This window comes from Pleurodeles waltl, chromosome 11 (assembly GCF_031143425.1).
Source record: "Pleurodeles waltl isolate 20211129_DDA chromosome 11, aPleWal1.hap1.20221129, whole genome shotgun sequence".
NCBI lineage: Eukaryota > Metazoa > Chordata > Amphibia > Caudata > Salamandridae > Pleurodeles > Pleurodeles waltl.
The window spans coordinates 913,830,283-913,849,618 of record NC_090450.1 but is presented as its reverse complement, the minus strand read 5'-3'; the positions used below and the strand labels follow the sequence as shown (position 1 = coordinate 913,849,618).

Sequence of the window (19,336 nt, the reverse complement as noted above, 5' to 3'; positions counted from 1 at the left end):
CTTGCCAAGATTTGGAGTCTGTTTCCAACACTACTCTCCCACCCAGAAGCTGGGACCAAGCGTGTGACACCTGCAGGAAACTAGATCCTGTGGTGCCCTGAAGCACCAAGGAACTAATCTTTGTCACCGTATCGGTTGCTGGCACTATGACAAGAATATCACAGGTGCGAACCGCCCATCACGGAGCTATTGTGTTGACAGAGAGGAGGAGGGCTGTGTAGCAGAGCACTCCAGATATCATGGACACAACCCAAGACAAACAGGACCCTCCTCATCGATTAAAGGGCCTTGGATGTTGAACCAGGAACAGTGCCTCTGGCTGACATGGTTGCTCCACAGCATCCCAGAAAAAGGACACCTCACACGATCTACATAGCCTGGTAATGAAAGCTGAGACCTCCGCATTGCTGGGTCAGCGGCCTTAGGACACTACACCCTTCTTTACCGTCTGCATCAACACCATTATTCTTAAGAAATGTTTTGACTTCTGGAGCCACACACAAGTTCTATGGACCAAAGATCAATATTAGATCCCCATTTATGAGTTGAAGTGGAGTGTCGACTGTTGTGCAGCCACAGTGCTTAATTTGTAAATAAAAACGTGCCGGTGCCCAAAGCCCTCCTCTTAAACACGCGGCTGCTGCAGTTAAATGTGCGAACACCAGTGCTTAATTTGTGCTTGTTGTTTCCGGTGCTGAGCACTGGCACTTATTTTTGAGGGTCGGAGCTTATTTTTCTGCCTCAAGCATTTGCTGCGAGCAAAAGACAGATATGGGAAAGACAGAGGAAGGGAAAAACGCAAAGGGAGAAAGTAGAAAGCTGCAAGAGTGAGCTGAAGGGGCATGAGTGGCTTTATATGGCTTGAAGAGGCCCGAGATGGCTTCAAGATTAAGCCGCCTCAGTATCCGTGTTCGCACATTTAATTGCAGCAGCCGCGTGTTTAAGAGGAGGGCTTTGGGCACCGGCACGTTTTTATTTACAAATTAAGGACTGGCGAACACGGAATACTGGCAACTCTGAAGCCATCTCAGGCCTCTTCAGTCCATTTAAAGCCACTCCCTGCTCTTCAGCTCGCCCTTGCAGTTTTCTGCTCTTCCCCTCCGTGAGGCGTTTTCGTTTTTTCTCTTCCTCCGTCTTTCCCATATGTGTCTTTTCGTCTCAGTAAATGCACGAGGCAGAAAAATAAGTGCCCGGCCTCAAAAATAAGTGCCGGTGTTCCGTACCGGAAAAGACCAGCACAAATTAAGCACTGGGCAGCCAGGCTCTAGCTGTGTTCAGAACTCTTTCAACTATCCTTCTTTGATGGTTGAAAGAGCATTGATGTTTTTGTGGCAAACTGACCGTACACTACAGTTCATGCCAACCAGGTGTAGGCCCTGATCCCCTCGGTCCCGCCAGCACCCTAAAACCGCAAGAGCAGATGGTGGAAACAGACTCCTGTATCTTTGAGGCCAACAGAGACCCTTTGATGTTAAGCGTTAGGTGCACTCTGCAAATGAAATCGAAAACGAATGCCTCCGAGCATTTATGGGCAGTGTGCAAATTTCTAGAATGCGAGAGACCGCGTCTCTTTCGGGTTAGTCAGTCTGAAGGAGTGGCAGTGGGAACTGTTCACACACGAGGCATCATAGCTCCACGAAATGTGGGCGACTTTTCTGTGGCTATGTGTTGTAACACAAAATACAACCAGTGGCAAAGCCAGTTGGTCTGGCATTGGCCGATTGCCTTACGGCTTTTTGCAGGTGCTTGTTTTGTTTTTTAATGGTTTTGTATGAAGGCACAAACATACATGTTATGTAAAAGCATAAGTTGCTCCAATACAGGCCCTGGCACTGAAGGGGACTATTTTTGGGGCGATATACACATTGTGCCAAACCAGACTGACGTCACAATCACGTAAAGCAATGCCTGACCCCGTGCTCCATGCTCCTACTCTTTCTTCGGTGGGCAGAAGCAAAATATGAATGACATGGCAGCAGACCAATGGATGAAGAGAGCTGACTGAAAGCCCATAAAAGTATTACAGTATATATATGTTTACTAAAAACAAAAAAGGGGGGGGGGGGGGGAGAAACCAAGCCGACAAATTAATTCCTGCAGCTGGGAGACCAGGAAACCCGAGGTCTAATTCGAGCTTTCCCAATTAACCAAACTGTGTGATCCTGGTGAAAATAATATCTTCTTATTTCTAGGTCCACTTCTATTCCAACCTTTGTGAGAAGTGAAATATTGATAGAGTACGCCAAGGCAGAAAGCAGGACAAAACTGACTAATGTCTGGATATTCCTACAGATGGGCATCCCAAGCCGTTCTTGCCCTCGGCCCGAATTCTGCAATAGTGGGTAATCTATTTGTAAATGTGAATTAAGACCCTGTTGTAAGTATGTTGCGTCCTTACTTGCGAGATCTTGGTCAAATCAGTAGTTCCATGCTTCCTTACTTGGTTAAGTTGTGTGATCTTGGCCAAATCATTCTTTCCCTGTAGCTATAATACTGCAGATACCAAAAAAAACAAGATAAATGGTGACATTGATCATTTCAGAACTTAACTAGAATGGACCCCAAAAGAGTGGGTATTGTCCCACGGAAGAGTAGGGCAGTGGTTCAGTCGTCAATCATGGAAAGCATTATGCATCACTGGTCACTAATTTAAAAGCAGTTTTGGAAAACAAACCCCAAACTCCCACATTAAGTGGTCTAAAATCAGATAATAAGTAAAGAATTACTAGCATAAGATAGACAGGCCTTACGGAATAGAAGGGGCGTCTGGTATCTGTAGGCAGGCATCCTATAGTTGTTCAATAATAGCTGTTGATCAACTTACTTAAGTACTAGTCTGAAGATTATTTTTTATAAAGGAACTAAGGGGCAATCGCTTTCAGGGGCACCAGTATTGTTACATTTTGCCATTTGAGTGCTCCCTTTTACCCAGCAATGCACACACCCAACTCCACAAGCCACTATAACGGACATACAACTAAAATGTATATGAACCACTCTCAAGTACTGGTGATACAGCTGAAAGAAATAAACCAGTCTCCAGCTTTTCTCAAGGCCACGGGTTAAAGGTGTGATCTCCAGGAGTTTGGTAATGTATGTGTTTGTTTAAGGCTACCTGCCAAGCTATGCTCTTTACCACATTCCCTTTACTTGTGTATGCAAGGAGTGTGTTCATCTATGTCTGTTATGAGCAGAATGTTCAAGTGCCAGTCACAGTGATGCCATCACTGAAGTGCTGGGGCTGGGGCTGGGGCTGGGGCTGAGGGGAAGGAGAATGTTTATTCACTTGGAACGCGAACATGTGAGGTTTGTGTCTGCCAGTGTGGAGGGGTTAGCGTCAGGAGCTATGCCCTTCTCAAGTATCCACAAGACTCAATCCTACATATGGCTCTTAAATATAGAGTGCCACACAAGGTCTCTCAAGCGTACTGAGAGAGATCACAGGATCCAGCAACCCCAAGCAGCGTTCAGTGCGCCAACTTACTTTCCCAGTTGAGATGAAGGTTGAGAGCCGGATATTGTAGTAAAACGTGCTCACGGGAACCATCTGGGTTTTGTGATTTAGCATCATGGAGGTATGGAGCACATTATTGGCTGACATTTACGCTTCCCACTCTGGGGGAGGGTGGAGTGTTGTAGGCCGGTGCGACCCTAGTGGCTGCGGCCAGATCAAGTCTACTCCATCAGAAGGGGCCCTTGAGCACCAGTCTGGGTTGATGCTAGATACCTCTATTAGGGATTCTGTCTCTGAGCTGTCAGGACAGGCTGTAGACGACTCTGCCTTAGGAGACTCCTGTGGGGACACTTTGAGTATTCCTGCTGTGGGGGGGGGGGGGGGGGAGGCACTGAGGCAACCCGGAAGTCCTGGCTTCCGAGGCAATGGCTCAGCTAGCAAGAGCAATCCTTCCAGCGAGTGAGGTAGAAGGCAACTGTGTGTCTAGAGGGTGACCTGTCAAATTCACTTAGGGATCTTTAGACTCCCTATTGGGTCTCCAGCTTTACTGCCGGGAGACCAAGGAGTAGCCTATAATGAGTGGGTGTCAGCCGGTGCCGACCTGAAGTCCCAGGGAACTACTGGCTACGTAGGGCTGGAGAAAGCTTGGGTTGGGGCCGTAGACCCTCCTCCCGAGGAGGACAGGCACATCTAGTTTCCCAGGCCAGTTACTTTGGGGGACATCAGCTTTCCTAAGACCTAGAGAGGTTTGAGAGTTCCTGCACACGGGATCATAGATCATGTTCTCCCTGCAGTGGACAAGAAGATCTACGTTCCCAGGGTGGTTCTGCAAAGAGGGAGTTGCTGCTATTTCTTTCTTTGGGTGGCATCAGCTTCCCTATGACTCTGGAGGGCTTGAGAGTGTGGGGGAAGGGGCATGGACCCTGTAACCACAGAAGACTAGGAATCTAAGTTTGCAGGGTGGTTCCTGTGTGGTGTTGAACGACCTAACGGGAGTGTATGGCAGGTTTACCGGACGAGAGACCTCAGCCCTCCTGAGGGGTGAGTGACTTTAGCTTGACCACTTAGATCATAGGGCTGGACTCTGGTGTCCCAACATGGAAACAAGCCAAGGACCTGGTGGTACTTCTATGTCAGGAGAATACACAATCTTTTTTTATTGTTCTTGTTCGAGAGAAAGTCAGTCATTCCTCAAGGGTGGTGGCAGCTATAGATCCCAACGTGTTGTGGATGAAGGTCAGAGGTCCTATGAGGGGCCTGCGGCTGAACATTTAGGGTGTAGTGACCCAGATCAGTGAGGGCACTAGAGTTGTGTATTCTCCAGATGGACAAAATGCCTTAGACCCAAGGGGCAGGATTCAGACCTCTCTGGCTTGACAGCCTTGGTGCTGAGGCACTGAACTCTTGACAGAAGGAGTAAGGTGTGTGAAGTGTTGCATGGCCCAGGGAAAGGGTGGGCCTACACCTGTTCAGGTAATGTGGGCGCTTAGTGTCCTGGATGCATCCAACATAGACCCAGGAGGGTTCTCAGTGCAGTCTAGGTTCCCTTTAGGGAGAGGTGGCATAATGCCTGAGTTAGGCCAGTGATCTTGGTAAAGGAATGCCACCTTAAGATATCTGTGGTGGTGGACATCTTGCTAATGAAGTGTCTGGTGGGAACCCCTTGCCACCTGTTCCCACCAGGGTCAGTCTGGTCGATAGGGCAATCAGGCTTCGCCCAATGGGCTCGTCTGAAACGTCAGTGTGTGGGCCAGATTTTCGGCTGTGCCCAGGCCTATTTTCTGTTCCAGTCCGACCCTGGTTACCACTGACTATCCAAGCTACCCACGGCCAATGACTAGCTTCTTTCAATCTGTAAAGCTGGTAGGGCATGTGTATCATGTTGAGTTCCACACATTTGGCCCCCAGGAATTTTCACCTTTGACAATCCGATTTTTGGCATTTACTGTAAGTCTCACTCACAGTAAATCGACTGAGTGTGCCAACTGCCAGAGTCTGCCTTTTAGGATAAGGTCACTCACTGGCTACACATGATCACACCTATGTGAGCACATGGCAGGCTATGTATGTGAGCCTACTGTTGTGCACAGCCTGGTACTTGTGCACAGGTAGCCGGCCTTAGATGGCACTCTAGGGGATTGATATTTACCTATGTAAGCCTTATGTGAATGAGCATCCATACAGTTGGTCTGTAGTGCTTATTGAATGTCTATGATGCTTTCACTGCATTGTACATTATACGTAAAGTGTGCCCTAAATATTCATTTTGCTGTATTTAGGCCTACAAAGTCCATCTAGCTATCAATCAGTGGTAAACTTGCATTAGGGGTTTGAATTTGCAGACCCTAAAAACCTACATACATATATTATGCGATTTCAAGATTTGTCATATTTCTCTGGATCAACTCATGATTAGATTCCAGGCCTTTGTCCCCTCTAAAGGGCCACATTGATTACTCTGCTCCCCTGCTAAGGGATCAAAGGGCTTCCCTACATAAAAGAGTAATTAACAGTTCTTAATCTGTATCTGCTAATTAGCTCATCAAACTGGACCCAGACTAGAACAAAGTAGGGAGCCCAGATGTCTGGAGTCAACACAGGAGGGGCTCACCTTTGAAGTTTCGGTAGCAATGGGATCAGGTAGCTGCGTCAGATAGGAGTGGAACCGAGACACTCAATGGAGCTCTTACGAGAGACAACTTGAAGTCGCTATTCTGGACTGTCCCAGAATCCTCTGCAGGAGAGTATGGACTGGGGTAGATGGATGATGTGGCATGCTAGGATTGTCCAAGGATGCCTGGCCCCTAAAACATTCCACCCCTAGTTAAAAACCCTGCACAAGGGAGAGACAGTTGAGAAGACCCTGGACCTGGGAGCAACAAAATTGAAAGAATGCCCAGCTGCAGGAAGAAGCTACCTAATGCCCTGCAAGGATGGACTTTAGGTATTTGACTCCTGCTGACCCCCAGAAGTAGAATGGGTCTATCCAGCTGACCCCCGCCACTTTTGCACCCTTAGGGACAGTAGGTGCAAAGCACCCGCTGTAGTACCTTGGATGGCTCTGCTAGGACAGCTGTGGAATGGTCTTTAACTAAGCTTTTGACACACAGGTGCCCTGCAAGATGGCCACAAGGTCATAAGGCCTGGGGAGTGCAGGAAGGAGAATGTTCTGAATGCTGGCTGTGGGTGGACGGGCAGTGGAAGATGCCCACCAAGCATGAGAGATACTCAGGAGCACAGGTGTAGGACTGGTCTGACAGTAAAATTCCAGCTCTCCAGAAGATGCCCAGTTAGGTGCAAGAAGGCCTAAAGAGGATGCTCCTAGTTGCTAGGGCTGGCCACCTGGAGCAAAACAAGTCAAAGATGAGGAATATTGGTCCAAAAGGGCCAGGGATCTGCACCTTTAAAGATTTACTTTTGTAAAAATGAAAGAAATCCGAAAACAGAGTATTTCCTTAAAAGAAAAACAGGGTTTGCCAAGACCTGGGTAGGTCGGCTGACCTTTATGGATTTAATACGTTTGGGTAGGAGGCATTTGTGAGGCCCCTTCCTCATACCAATTATTGCCTCCGATTGAACCCCATTTCCCCTGGGTTGGCTCAAAAAAGCAGAAAGAAGGTACATCAGCTTGCGATCTTCACTGGTCCCGGAGGTCTCCAGTTCCAAGAGACCGAATGCAATCGTGGCTGGGCACATCCAGCCACACAGAAGAGCAGCTGCTTCCATGCAGTGGGAGCAAAAAGGAAGATGTCGGCTCCCACGCAGCATACAAACTGAACACAGGGAGCTGGTGGAGTTGCTGGATCCTTGGGGCTCCCACCCTGATCCTAATGAATAGATTAAGCTGTGGGTATCCAGAGTAGAACCTGGGCACCCAAAATAGTTTGGCACGTTGCCGCAGTTAATTTATGAGGCGGTTCGCCCGCTGATTTCTCTTGTTTACAAAATGCAGCGAACAAAGGCCTATAATGCTGCACAACGGTTAATTTGAATATATCTTGCTTCCTTGTAGTGCCCCCAAACTGGCAGGACACCACCAATGTATTTCAAATGTGTTGTGGGGGGCTGCAGGAGGTGCAGCAGCTTCCCTCCAGAGTACGTCAAAATGTGCCCTATTTCTCCTGGGTACTAAAAAATCTGAACATAGGAGAGGTTTTCTTTGGTTGAAGCACTCTCAGAGTTGGAGCTTTTGCCTTTAGCACTGGAGTGTGGGGGCCCTTGTAATTGGTCCTATGGCAGACTTTTGTGGCCTGTTCAGAGTAAAGAAAGACTCAGACACACATGGTTATGACTGTTCCGAGTTTAAATGTTTTATTGAGGATACTAGTGCCTCAACACCATGTTTTCATTTCTAATGAATTTTTTTTATAGTAATATTCTTCCCCTTAATTCCAATGATCGTACAAGGGCAAAGTATAACATGTGATTGCTTTTATTAATGGGGTGAGCCCCTGACAAAGCCACCAGACCTGCCTTACATATACTGGCACCCCTTATATTGTGATGTTGCATCTGATATAGGTGGGAGGAGTTTACGATGACAGTGCTCAGGATCCATTAGCGTTGGAACGTGATATGAGGGTGTTACCAAAGATAATCCTATCTTCCTGAAGTAGATATTTGTATTATAATGCACAGTGTTGTTTAAGAGGAGGGCTTTGGGCACTGGCACCTTTTTATTTACGAATGAAGCACTTATCTAAGAGATTTAAAAAATTCATTGTTCCTTTGATATGTAAAAATAGATCATGCCTTGCAATGGAAACAGGACATAGGAGGTGGAATGATAGACCAACATCCAGTAACATATGGAGAAACAGAAATAGCCCTCTGTGTCGAGCCTAAGTCCACTATATATACTTTATGCATATTTTGGATGCAGACAGCTGAGCTTTCAATTCAAATCTAAAAAAAGAAGGCACTCCCAAAAATAATGCATTTTACTCAGAGCATAAACCACTGTTGCCCTAAGGAGAATGGAAATAAATGAGGGAGGGTTCTCACCAAGAGACATAAGGGTGACAGATAAGCATACCTTATCTTTAAGGCAATGATTATGCGCTATTTTATCTTTACATTAAATTACTGGACGGGTAGAAGTCGCTAATGCAGGCTTGCTTAAACTGATTGAGTGAAGATGAATAACGTCAAGCTGGGCTGGCAAAGACATTGACTTTGTTCGCAAAATAATTCCGTGTTCTAAAGTTCAATAAACATTAAATTAAAAAAATGCTTACACTGAAATTTAGGAGAAAACAGTGCTCCTTAGTTAAATTTAGACACAATAATCACATTAATATGATGCATTTTCCCATTACATGTTCATTTATTATCGTGGCAGTAGTAGCTAATGTAAAGAGTAGGGGCTGAGAGCATTTCGTTAAACTAATGCCCTGGCCAGCTTCTTTTCAGCCCCTTCCAGGTGTTATTTAAGATTTCAAAAGTTCCTGGTCGGACTAGCATCGAGTAACAGTGTGAAACCCGCCTCTTGTTATAAATGGAAAGTCCTGCGCGTGCTTTCAGTGCGCCTATTTAATGTAAGTGACACGAGAGAGATGTGTTGCTAAGGTAACCGAAGTCCGACAACGGTAGAAGGCCTTATTAATTGTACATTTATCTATATAGCGCTTACAACCCTGGCCAAGGCATTGAAGCGCTTTCTGAGGGGCGTAGCACGCCACTTCGGAACCCAAGATTAGCAATATGCGTTATACAAATCACTGGACTATAACGTGGCATTTTTTTAGACCACTTTCTGCACTCTAGTGCCCGCATGTGTCTATTTGTAGTGGCCCCACGAGGCAGATGCTTACAGTGGCCTTAATTAAGCACCGACCCCGGGGAAAAGTGCAAAGTGTTGATCGCCCTTGAACGTCTTTCCAGATTTGTTTAGAAGAACAAGTATAATGTACTAAACTGTGCGAATTTTTTAAAAACGTTATTGGGGGCCTCCGCGTAAAGATCTAAGCTACTGAACAGTTAGACTGTAAAGCACAAAAAGCTCACTTCACTGGTCATACTTTTAAATAAAAGTTTTATAAAGGGAAACAATTTATTGCAGTTTACTGCAAATGAGCTTAAATGAAAGTCCATTGATTACAGAAATAAACAAGCATTTGCAATGCAATGGGTCTCGCGTTTGCTCGAGTTAGAGCTATTAGCATTTTAAACTCCAAACCGGATTTTACTTGCCACATAAACTGAAAAGTAAAACAGTTTCACATAAGCGAGCAGACGGCCACCATTAGTGCAAAGCAAACACACAAAAGGAAACAGAGGTTTGTGCAACGTATCGGCAAAAGTGCAATTATCCATGTAACCGGCAAAAGTGCAATTATCCATGTAACCGGGTCGATGTTATGCAAAGCGCTCGATTACTGCCCAGCGAGATCGCGCTGCCTACGAAATAAAAATAAAAAGTAGTCCAGAAACCATATGGATAACATCGAGCCTTGTATGTTTTCAATAGTTGGCCGGTGCGCTCAAGGAGGGCTAAACACTGGAAAAGGCATGACGTGTGCATGCCATTTACTATTGAAATCAAGCAAATTTTAAAAGAACAGCCCACGAACCAACCAAACTGATGGGCGTGACACGGATGTGGTTAAAAGCCACAGCGAGATTACACCAGAGACAGAACGCTTTGCGTGCTCGACCCTAAAAAGGACAATCAGTATCACTCACTAGGTAAGCAATAACCGAAAAGCGTACAAAAGGGGTTTTTACTCCAAAGGTTATTTAACAGACACTCAAAGAATGTATCTATATTGTTTAGGGCCTTTGAATATAAGTGCAGTGAGCAACATTTCACCTGAAAGGCTCCAACAAAGCACATTTGATGGTACTTCCCTTTAGTCCAGCAGAGCTCGATATGAATTAAAGGAAAATTTCAATGAAAAATCGGATAGGCACTTTAGAGAAAAAAATGCAATGAATGAAGCTTTATTGGCCCAGTTTGTTCAAGAAAAGCATAATAAATGCCACTTCATGGGACTCGTGAAAGAAAAAAGCAGAGAAAGGTCAATTCACTTACAAAGAGTCTTTGCAGAGAAGTGCAACCGTAGATGCTGTAGTGCAGTGTTTCCCAACCTGTGGTCTGAGGACCGCGGGGGCATGAAGCCTCCTCCGGCGGTCCGCAACTGCTTAGAAAATTAAATAATACTAACAGATTAGGTCCACAGCTTTCAGGAATGACTAAGTTGGGGGAGGTCCCTGGATTCCAATTATGATTCAGTGGGGGTCCCCGGGTTCCAGTAATGATAAAGTGGGGGTCCACAGAAGTCAAAAGGTTGGGAACCAGTGCTTTATTGGACAAACCCTTTAAAAAAAAGGTGTAATCAGTGACTCTCAAAGGGCAGAACCATTAGTCAAAACCTCTTAGGGTCAGACGTAGTATCTTTCGCTAATAAAGTGTCACACTCATACTAAGCAAAGTATCCATCTTGCTAAACAATCCAGCAAAACATCTTACAAAAAAGTTTTTGTTATACAAAAAAAAAGACCTATAAGCTTTGTCAATGTTTGTTGTACTAATATTTATTTTTTAAGTAAATGAGGTGGCAAATAGTGTACTAAAAGGATTATGGCACATCAAGCTACGTTTAACGAGAGATGGAAGGTAAGGTATATAAATATACAAAGAATTCAAATATTTGCTGTGGAGTTATTAACTTAACTTGAAAAATAAGTTGCAATTTAAAAAGCCAAAAGAATGGTTTCAGAGGTGTCACCTGGGGATTAATACAACCATAACTGCCAGGTCTGGTGGCTTGGTAGACATATGCGTCCATTGTAGCAGCCTTTGTTTGACCTCATTGTCACAGGTTCAAATCCCGATAGGTACACTCAGCCTTTCATCCTTCTGAGGTTGATACAATGAGTGCCAATGAGTGGGTAACAATAAACATCTGTTGTTCAGTGCCAAGATACCCTTCTGGGTGAACATGCACTTTACAGATACGCATGTTATGTTAGGTTATATTGCTCCTCAGGAGTAGCGCAGGATGGAAGGAGAGGTTTACCGCGAAGAGAAGGAACGTGAAGTGACACCTGGCCAGGCAAGGCTTTAAGTGGGCCGGGTCCCTATGGGTTTCAGACCCGGCAACGATTAAAAACTGATATTGAAACGAATTCCTATCAGACCCCAAATGAATGCCCTAGCTTTTCAGGTAAAACACGGATTCATTGCTGAACAAGGACTGTGAAAACAATAAATGAATCCAGGTTAGCTATGTAGACGTAGCTCTTGTTTATGCTTCACAAGTTTACTCAATTTTGCATTCCTTAAGAGTGTTTGCTTTTGACAGGGAGGTGTTTTTCTGGTTTTTTTTTCCATACAGCATATTACTCTTGTATAATGCGTACTGTGTACTGAGTCACTTCTAGGTGTCGTTGTGAGTGAGTATTACTAACCAGCCTCGATTGGGAGCTCTGGAGTTCTTGCCAAAGAAGCACAAGTTTCTAACAGTGCCTGTCAGTGGGTCATCAAAGGGTCTGGAATGCACGCTCATCCAATCCTTGGCCTCTCTGCAGAGCAAGGGCCCGCTGTGCTAGATGGGATTCCAAGCAGCAGTGTGTGATGGAGGTATGCAGCTGCCGAAATACTGACTGACCCAAGATAAGAGAAGATGCAGTGCTTACAGGTGGGTGGGTGTGTTGTGTGTTTGTGGGCGGAAGTGAAGGGAAGGAGATGCAAGGGAGTACATGCAGAAGGGTAGAGTGAAAAGAGGGTGCTGAAACAGGAAAGAGATGATATGTAACATAAGATTTCAGACAGATGTGGGGACAAAAGGGGTGTTAATGTTCAACAGAGACTGCAGGGAAAAGTGATGTGAAGGAAGAACGGCGGTGTCAGAGACACTCCGAAGACTAATACCCCTTCCAAAGACCAGGTAACTTTTAATTCACAGACTCGTACTTTAAGAATGGATTTTGTTTTTTTAATTCTAATTCTATTAGACACACCTCTCGGAAAAGACTCATACTTATGATTCTTAAGCTTTGCCCCTTTTAGAGATCCCTCCCAATTTTTCATCTCACTTAAAACCTGTGATTAGGCAAAGTGTGGCTATGTCATGGAAGGTTACAATGGGCGTTGGGTTGTGTAGGCTTAGACTCAACAGAGGAGTGAATTTATTGTGGCGCATGAGAGGAGTGTGGCACTTTAGATGCAAATGGTGAGCTAGGTGGAATATGGCGGGAGCCATGGACCATTGGTCCGGGATGGATTGACTGAGTGAAAGAGAACATGCAGTTCCTTTGTGTGGACACTTGGAGCCAAAAGAGTGTTGAAAACCATAAAAAAGAAAGGAGACCGTAAGAAATAGTGAGCGTGACAACGAATGGTTTGCGGTATGTACAAATGGACACCCAAAAACCCTCAAAACACTCATTCCTTGCAGTCTCCAGAGTCCTGAGGGTGCATGGCCTTCTGGCTGGCACACTTTCAGTTTCAATCTCAAATATAGGTGATCAGTGCCATCCGTCAGGCGTGCTGCCTGGTTCCCTCCACTTCTGTGCCAGCCCAAACATTTATTTACTTGTATTTTATATTCTTACTTCGGATTTTCGTAATGTGCTACATGCCACAATGTGGGAACAGACATGAGGGAAATAGAAAGTTGCACAGAATATTTGCCACAAACTGGTGGTGAAGTAGTTGACTTGGTGGCAGCAGGAGATGTGCCTTGAGATATCTACCATCTAATATGTCCCCAACATGATGAATTGCTACTTATTGATACTATAATATATTGAGCCTGGAATGCGTGCTGAATTGCTTTTGTGCTTAATATATGTTGATTACTAACCACTTGAGCTTATCTGCCTCAGACGAATAAAGGTTTTGAGTTGGCCCTGCAACGTTTCACACTTAATCCTTGCTGATTAAATGCAAATTTTTGTAGCAGGCATTTAGCTTACTGAACTATTTACAGGAAAAGGAACTCATGACCTGAAGGTTACACATGGATAGTTGCAACAAAACCCAAACACACCGTGCTAACTTATTAAGACATTGACCAATAATGGGACCAATGAAGGGACCAAGAAGCATCAGCGATTTAATCAAATTTCCAAATGTCGAAAATAGCTCTTAAAGGATATTTCTGAATGATTTTAAGACTGCCTGGAGCTCAAGCTGGAAACCCCTAAATAGCATGCATTAGCATAATCAAGTGTGAATTGATTGCATAATTAGCCAGCAATGTTTTCAAATCATTAGGGATAAAAGGAAAAAAAATATCTGATGAATTTTAAGCTGCAAAAAACATGTAGAAACCACTGCTTTGATCTGTGGCATCAGACTCAGATCCTTGTCCGGGACAAAGCCTAAACTTTTAACTTTTTTCATCCAGCACCAGAAGGGGACCAAGAGTTCCAGCCACGAGGGTGGAACTAAGGTTTGCTTCTTCCCACGATCACCAATTTTGACTTTGCGCCACTCACTCTTAAAGAGTTGTAGTTCATCTAATGAAGAACAGCACCTAGGGAGTTAGAGACATCTTCCTTAATTCCATGAAAAGGTTTGCCCAAATTTAGAATCATCTGCGTGTCATTCACATAAGAGATTATCCTGAATCCATATTTTCTTCAAGCACTAGCCAAGCGTCTCAAATAGATGTTAATCCAAATGGGTGAAAGTGCGGACCGCTTCAGCACACCACTCCCAATTAGGACATTCTTGGAATGACAAGATGGAAGCATAAATGGCAAATGTCCTCTTATCAATGAAAAGGTTACCGCATGGAAATTTCACATGCGTAGTTTACATCCCAATCAGGGGCCAAGTGTAGTGTGAGGTATATGTAGAAAGGTTCCTAATAGTCTCTAAAACTGCATTCCAATGTTTCTTAAGAGTTGAAACCGTTGACAATGTTTCAACACATTCATCATTTACTGGACATCATCAAGGTGGCGAGAGTCAAGTCATGGCACAAAGTTCTAGAAAGGATAAGAGGTCACAGCTAATCAACACTGAGGACCTAAAGGCTTTAAGAGGCTGCATGATGAGGGTGACTTTCTTAGAAGGACCCTTGAAAGAATCAAAGCTCAGAAAAACCTTGGTCAATTGATCTAGAAGACCTAGAGGAAATAAACGTTCAATTTTATATCAAAACAACATATACGACCAACAACAATGCAAAAAAAAACAAAAAAACTGCATAAGCAGAAACAGATTTATGAAAATACTTACAATGAGCCTGCAAAAAAATAAAAAAAAAAAATAATAATATATAAAATATATATATATATATAACAAACACTCTCCTTCGGCTTGGTTGCTCTGCTCCTAATCGCCGGTGGTGCTGCTACATGAACGCGCGCCACCGCGTTCTATAAATCGCCACTTTCCTCCGTCTTATTAAAGGAGGAACAGCACTCCAGAGAATGTATTCATTAATTTATTTTGCTATCCCAACAGGAACGCGTTTCGGCACAACTGCCTTCATCAGCCGATAAAAATGGGCTGGTGCCCAAAACTCTCCTCTGAAACACGCGGCTGATGCAATTAAATGTGCAAGCATAGAATACTGAGGCAGCATAATCCCGAGGCCGTCTCATGCCTTTTTTAATCAATTTACAGCCATTCCCTGCCCACAGAGCTCACTTTCTGCTTCTGTGCGCTTTTCAGCCTTTCTCTTCCTCCGTCTTTCTCATATGTGTCTTTTGTTGCAGTAAAAGCCTGATGCAGAAAAATAAGTGCCGCCCCCAAAAGTAAGTGCTGGAGACCCCATCGGAAACCACAGGCTCAAATTAACCACTGTTCCAAGTGCTTATAACTGGCCACGATTGAGAGCTCTGAAGTTTAGGCTGGAGGCAGTGCACTCACAACCCCTATCAGTGGCTGATACATGGTATTTAGACTACATGGTCAACCAATCTTTGGCCTTGCAACAGGGCAGTGGTCAAGTATTCCAACTGAAATTATAATCCTGTGCAAATGTATCTGATGGCGGTAGAGAGTTGTCCAATATTGACAAGGCGAAAGAAAAAGAAAATGCAGTGCTTACCGGTGAGTGGGTACATTGTATGTGGTGAAGTGAAGGAGATGTGAAGAAGAGCATTCAAGAGAAAGTAAAAACAGGGTGCTGGACAACATGTGGAGAGAAAAGGGATGTACAAGTCTAATATAGAGTGAACATAGTGAACAGGAGTGTCTGAAACACTCTGGACACCACTACCCCTTCCACAGGCCCCGTAATGTTTAATTCACTGTCTCAAAATTTCAGAATTGAAATATTTTCAGTATTATTTACAACAAAATCATTGTTGTTACTCATTTACCTTTAACAGTTAACAACCATAGACAAAGCCACTAGTGCTGGCTGATTTTATGTATGTGTCAGTACTTGGATATATGGATGCAATAACACAAAGCTCAGATGGACACCAACATGCCTGTTACATGCCACACCATGGCAATCGCAGAGATCCAGTTTGTGTATTTAACACACACCCCTAAAGACACAGGACACACCCTTTCTAGAGACCGCCCTTCCACTTTTTTCATCCCAATTAAAGCCCTGCATCGTGGGATTTGCTATCTCGTTTTATAACGAGACGAAGAGGACTATAAAGACCAGAATGAAAATACAAAACCTCGGCTGAGTAGAGGTGGGAGAGCCAGGAGATTAACTGGGAGAGCCGAGCCAGATCAGCGGTAAGGGACTGCTAGGCTCCTAGAACATGTGCACGAGCTGAGCCCTAGGAATGTTTGCTACGTAACTAATACAACAAATATTATGTAAAATAGGATAATGTCTATTCAAAAAAAAAAAAAAAAGAAGAAGAAGGAGTACTTCTTTAGCATGTGGAAGCTTTGACGTTAGTACATTATAGCACTGCAAAGTTCTTGGGAAGGCACATCTCCAAACTATATTAGAACCCAAATAGAAACAAATTTTCATCAAGTACATCCAGTGGGTTCCCATGCCTAAACTTCACCGAACAAAAGATTGAAGCAAGAATACAGGCCGGTAGAAGCAGCGGGGCCTCGGACCCTAATGGTCTGCCCGCAGCACTAATTAAAAACAATTGAGTGTTCTGGAATAGTCACCTCGGCAGAATATACAACACCTTCGTAAGAGAGAACAGGTTTCCAGACTCATGGAAAGGGGCAATTATACATCCTATTCATAAGAAAGGCCCATGCGTGAACCTGGATAGTTACCGCATGAGTGCCCTCCTCGATATTGATTCAAAAATATCTGCAGGTCTACTACTTGAGGAACTAGAATCCCGGGTAATGAAAATAAAACCCTTAAACCAAACAGGCTTCTGTCCTTCTGTCCAGCATCAAGCACCATACCAGGAAAAAATGATCCTTATATACCAGCTTTGTAGACATTACTAAAACAGTCGATTTAGTCAACTGAAGCCGCTTCTGGAGAAAACTAGTTGAATGGAACATCCCTCTGAACCTGCTAAGAAGAATACAGCTTCTATACTCAGACAACTGGGCCAGGGTCTCCCTTTGGGATACAAGGGTTTAACATCTAGAATCCTGATATATAGAGGTATAGAACAAGGATGTGTGTTGGCCCCGACTAACTTATACTTAGCAGATTTGAGTGCCCAACTGGATTCCACCCACTCCCATCCACCAAAGTTAGGCCAACAACTAATAACTGCATTACTATACACAGGCAATATTATTTCAGCAAGTCATTCAGTTTGTTATCCTCTTTGCATCAATACTACCCAACCAACAAATTGACCATAAATCTTGAGATAACAAAGGTAGTCACCTTCGGCAAAAGGATAATCAAGAAGACCACCGGGTACTGTGGGCGAAGCCCCCTGGGTAGAAGCTGAAGCTATAAGTACCTGGGTACATGGCTGCCAGAATGCTGGTCCCATCACCTCCACCTAAATACACTGAAAGCGAGGTTGGCATCACAAATTGGCTTCCGGAACATGGCACAGAGCTATTTTTATGCCTCAACTTACACATGCTGCAAAGTGCCTCTCTGGCGTAAATCGGACTGGAATTTGGCCTTGCGGACCACGAAGTGTCTTTCCTTGAATACTTATTGTTACTAAGGGAGCCGAAAACAAACACACTAAGAGCATTACTATGGCAAGAAATAGATTCAAATGTGTCCCCAAATGTAACCTCCGGTGGGGGGTGGGTAAACAGCAGCGCCAATTAAACAACTGGAAGCGGAACAGTCTGGCATACTAACTTACCTCACCAGTCGTTCAAGCTAGTGCTAAACAAACAAATTATGCAGATCTCCTGGCGAGAACATGAAGCCAAATTCAGGTTGAGCAATCATGCATGGGTTGCCATCAACACTTACAAGGCACTGATTGTTACAACTCATATGAACACTTCTTAAAGAAATTTTATAAAAATAAAAGTGCTCCATAAGAGATTTGGGTTTCTACCATCACGCAATGCTCTTCCAAATTGGCACCAACCAATAGAGAACAACTAGTGTGTCCTTTTTCAATTTCTTCAGAAAATATTTCTTCATACACTATGCATGTGCCCAGTTTTACTGCCTTAACACAAAAACTATCTTCAAAACATCTTTATTTTAAACACCATTAGATCTTGAAAGCCAAGTAATTATGTTCTGTAGGAAAGGTTTGACACCACAAACCATGGTGTGTTTTGCTAAATTTCTTTTAAAAGCAGAGTTACTTATAAAACAGATCACAATTAAAACTTGAGGAAACATGGAGTCAGCAAATATGCTGCCTCCATGATTGTTACCCACTCTTAGGCCAAAAGGCCTGGACTGTCAAAATCTAAAGATTTCACGTACAGCACCGGACCTTCGATAATGCTAGATGAACTGCCCTTTAGCAACTTGTCGCGCCAAAATGAACGGTGAACTGCACTTTAGCCTCTGTGTCACACTGAGGGTGTGATTTTAAAATGCATGTTTAATTCTCCCAGTGCTTAGACTGACTTCGGTGAGGCACTGCATATCTTTTGGTTGAAATCCGCCCTAGGCAGAAGTATGGCATTTCAGCACTTTGGCTCGTAAGCGTACAGCCTCTTGTATACTTGTTTTTTTTTTTTTAGGTCAAGCGTAAGTGTACGGCCTCTTGTATACTTTTAGTATACTTCTGTGGGCTTAAAGCCATTTCATTTGTTTGTTTCAGTGTCATTTAAAAATCCTTGCCTGCTAGTCGTCAGCCATGCCGGTCTGTCCCTTCTTTTTCCTCTTTGGGAGCAGGGACCAACCACTCTATAATTACGCTTAGTCGTACTTATCTGTTCTTTGGCGGACTGTTTTTTAAATGGTTTCCTGGTCGTATTCGGCAAAGCTTCCCTTTTCATTTCCACAGCATTCATGCTCTCAGCTAACATAACCATGTTGTTCCTGCTTACATTTGGCATGCTTTACTTAATCTAGCATTCTCTATGAGTGTTTGCTTTTTTCAGCCAGTACTCTTGCTCCCCTCCCTCATAACCTACTTCCCATTTTCTAGTTCTCCAGCACCGCAAGGTCATATGAATGGCAATAGCGCTCTGCATATATCATCACTCCATTGCATATAAAAAACAAAAGTTTTTAAAAAAATGCCATTTTCAACGCCAAGAGCTCCAACTTCCACAAATGCAAGACCTATTGCATTGCAAATGCTTATTTATATAAATGGTTTGTTTTTACCTCTTTGTGTATTCTTCTGTGGTTTTTATATAGCAGAACATTGACCTGAAGGTACTGGAGTTTCAAGTGACGCCAGTTACATTTCACAAGGTCACCTTCATTTGTTGTGGGCACAGACAAATTAAGTGATTTGCCCAGGATCACAGGATTTGAGCCCGAGCGGATTCGATCCCACTTCCAAACCTACAGCTCTGGCCATAATGCCACATCCTAGTACAGGAAGGACGGCAGACAGACATGAAAGCTCAACTCG

General features: G+C 43.9%; 1 protein-coding gene across 6 annotated transcripts in view; it reads right to left on the bottom strand.

Moving 5' to 3' along the window:
- The window catches only part of P2RX7 (purinergic receptor P2X 7), a 210,909-nt gene that overhangs the window by 151,372 nt on the left and 40,201 nt on the right, over positions 1–19,336 (bottom strand). The gene's annotated exons all lie outside the window — the stretch shown is intronic.